This window comes from Equus przewalskii, chromosome 9 (assembly GCF_037783145.1).
Source record: "Equus przewalskii isolate Varuska chromosome 9, EquPr2, whole genome shotgun sequence".
Taxonomy (NCBI): domain Eukaryota; kingdom Metazoa; phylum Chordata; class Mammalia; order Perissodactyla; family Equidae; genus Equus; species Equus przewalskii.
In genome coordinates, this window is record NC_091839.1 from 1,103,627 (window position 1) to 1,107,454 (window position 3,828).

Here is a 3,828-nt window from a genome sequence, read left to right on the forward strand (position 1 = left end):
TCAGCGTGGGAGAGTATGCTGTCTCACACACGTTCAGCAGTGAACGATGTTCTTTCTCTGCAAAGTCTCACCCGCCAGACGGACACAGAGCCACGTCCCCTTACCGCCGCGCTCGCGCAGACAGCTAGGAGACTGCACAGCTCCTCATCTGTTTGTCACTCAGATTTGCTTTTTCTATATCTGCTTAGACATTTTTTTTCCCCACTTTTCTCTGGAGTTTTGTTCTTTTCTTGTCAATTTGTAAAATCTCTATATTATAGAGATTAGCTCCTTCTTTCATTTGTATTAGCATTTTTTAGAAATCTACTAGTTGTCATTTGATTTGGCTAATATCTTTTGCCATTCAAGATTTTATTTTTGTACCCAAATGGGTCTACCTTTTCTGCTATAGGCTTTAATTGTCCTGTCATGATTGAGAAGGTCTTCTCCATCCTTCGATTTCATAGTTTCTGAGATTTAAAAATCTTTTGTCTTACATGCATCTTCAATTTCTTTAGAATTTATTTTATGCATAATGAGTTGGGGTCCTACTCTGTTTTCTTCCAGATGGATAGCAGGTTTTGCCAGCACTCTTTATTAAACCAACTATTCTTTCCCCCACTGGACTGAATCCTCTTTCTTACACGCAATTCCCATATACCCTGAGATCTAGTTCGTGATAGTCTATTTTGTTCCAGTGACCTGTCCGTTCCCACGCCAATGTCATATGAACTTAACTACAAGGATTTTATAGCAGGTTCTTGTATCTGAAGCAAATCTTCCTTCTTCTTTTTCATACTTTTCTTTAGGGTATTACTGAATATTTCTTCTTCTATGTAAATTTTATGACCATTCTATCCTAAACAAAACAAAGTAAATGAACAAATAAACAAAATGCTGTAGAGAGCCTAACTGGAAGTTCATTAAATGTATGTGTTAATTTGTAAGGTTGACTGTTTACTGAAGCCCAGTTACCCCTCAAGATCATGCTGTCTCCACCTGTTTAGGTTGTGATTGGGACTTTTCATAGAGCCCTGTACCTCACTTATGAAATATATTCATGTTGTATATTTTTTTGGTCATGTAGGGGAGGAAGACAAATCCTCTACCCTCTGGGTCCTTCTAGCCGGGCTATAAATTAAATTGACATGAGACAGAATGACAGAAGAAAATCAAACAAAGCTTTATAACATCTATACATGGGAGACACTCAGGAAAACTGAGCAACTCACCCAAACGGCAGAGGCTCTCATCTTAAATACCATCCTCAGCTAAAGACAAAGGAGGATGTTGGCGGTGGGGGGAGTCAGTAAGTGGAGATTACCAGAAAAGTGCAGTAAACAAGGGTAAGATTATTATGCAGATTTAAGTCCTTGCCTTCTGCATTGATAAGAGTTTCTAGAGATAATGTCATCCCCCCTTCTTCCTGGTACAGCGAGGGAGACACCTTTACAGATGGAGATTTCCTTTACAAATGTAAATGTCTCTTAACAAGGGGTAAATTCTACTTTTCAGAGCTTCTCCCATGTCTGCAGTTTTTAAAAGTAACCAGCCCAAAATAATACTCATGCCAAAGAGACGCATTTTGGGGTGGCCAATTCTGATCCTCCAGTCATCATTCAACAAAGATTTCTTTAGCCCCTGCTATGTACCAGGCACTGTTCCAGGTACTGAGGATACTGACTTAAACAAAGAGACAGTCTTCACCCAAGAGCAGCTCACATATTTTAAAGGTAATACTTTGTCCTATTTTCATTTCTAGGAGCTTACTTCTGATGCAGTGAAAAGCCTTGATTTAGAACACTAGTCTTGCCATTCAGCACCTTACCAAATTCTTAATTCTAGTGTTTTATTAGGGTCTCTGGGTTTTCTGGAAATGTTACATCAACAGAAAATACAGTTTTCTCTCTTCTTTTCTGGGATTTATACTGATTATTTCATTTTCTTTCCTATTTATTGCATTTTCTAGAACCTCCAAAACAGTGTTAAATAATGCTAGTGATAGTGGGTATCACCAGCTGGCCCTGATCTTCCGAGTTGTCTCAGTGTTTCACAATTTAGAATATTTGCTATTGGTTTCAATAAACCTTTCTCATATTTAAAGATTCTCCTTCCCTGTTTTATTTAGATTTATATTAAGAATGCCTTTTCCATATCTGTTGATAGCTTCATATGTTTTTTTCTTTTTTGTTGCTTTAATAAACAGTGTTGATTCCAAACCACCTTGCATTCCTAGAATAAACCTGACTTGGTCAAAGCTTATTATTCTTTTGCTACCTTGTTATATTTCCTCTTTTTTTTTTTTTTTTTTTTTTTGTCTTGGTACAGCATACTTTACCGTGGTACATTACAAGGTAGGGCTTCCTAAGCCCCTCCCTTCTTCAGGGGCTCTGGGATGGAAACTGTATTGAGGCCCAGAGTCTCAGTATGTTGGGGGCTCAAGTGGGGGCACGAACTCCCCAGCTGAGAACCTCTCTCTTCCTCTCGTGCTCTCACTGAGGCTGGTGGTCCAGGGCTCTCACTCTTGGAGGCCATGTGGACCATTAACAGCTACCACCCCGTTGCTATAGTCAAATTCACTGTCATACCAGGAAAGGACCTTTACCAAGTGGTTGCTGAGGGTAATGCCAGCCCCAGGACCGAAGGTGGAAGAGTGGGTGTCACTGTTAAAGTCACAGGAGATAACCTGTCCTCAGCATAGCCCAGGATGCCCTTTAGGAGGCCTTCTGATGCCCACTTCACCACCTTCTTGATGTCATCATATTTTACAGCTTTTTGTAGATGGCAGGTCAGATGCATGGCCAACTCATCAGGGCTGGGGACACAGAAGGCCATGCCAGGAAGCTTTCCATTCAGCTCAGGGATGACCTAGCCCACAGCCTTGGCAGCACCAGTAGAAGCAGGGATGATGTTGTGGGCAGCCCCTCAGGCATCACGCCACAGCTTCCCAGAGGGACTGTTCATGGTCTTCTGTGTGGCAGTGATGGCATAGACTGTGGCCATGTGTCCCTCCACGATGCCAAAGTTGTCAAGGATGACGTTAGCCGGGGTGGGGGGGGGGTGGGACGGGCAGGGGGTGTAAGTAGTTGGTGGTGCAGGAGGCATTGCTGACAATCTTGAAGGAGTTATACTTCCCACGGTTCATGCTCATCACAAACATGGAGGCATCAGCAGACGGTGCAGACACGAAGACCTTTTTGGCTCTACCTTTCAAGAGAGCTCCAGCCTTCTCCAAGGTAGTGAAGACATCAGTGGACTCCACAGCAGATTCAGCACCAACATCACCTGATTGATGTTGGCAGGATCTTGCTCCTGGAAGATGGAGATGGACTTTCCATTGATGACAAGCTTCCCATTCCCAGCCTTGACTGTGCTATTGCACTTGCCATGGGTGAACTTACACTGGAACATATAGATCATGTAGGTCAGTGAAGGGGTCATTGACGGCAACAGTGTCTACGTTGCCAGAGTTACAAGCAGCCCTGGTTCCCAGGCTCCCAGTGCAGCCAGACCCATTCACTCAGACCGTCACCATCACGTGTCCGGGCGATGCAGCTGTCTGTCAAGCAGGGAGAAGCAGAGCCTAGATTTCTTTTACTAGTATTTGATTTAGAAATTTTTTATTTATTAAGTAAATGAGATTGATTTAGTACTTTATTTATTTATTTATTTTAAAGATTTTATTTTTTCCTTTTTCTCCCCAAAGCCCCCCGCTACATAGTTGTATCTTCTTCGTTGTGGGTCCTTCTAGTTGTGGCATGTGGGGCGCTGCCTCAGCGTGGCTTGATGAGCAGTGCCATGTCCGCGCCCAGGATTCGAACCAACGAAACACTGGGCCGCCTGCAGCGG

At 42.9% G+C, this 3,828-nt stretch overlaps 1 pseudogene; it reads right to left on the bottom strand.

Moving 5' to 3' along the window:
- Nucleotides 1-2,260: 2,260 nt before the first annotated feature.
- Nucleotides 2,261-3,551, bottom strand: LOC103542604 (glyceraldehyde-3-phosphate dehydrogenase-like; annotated as a pseudogene).
- Nucleotides 3,552-3,828: the final 277 nt, after the last annotated feature.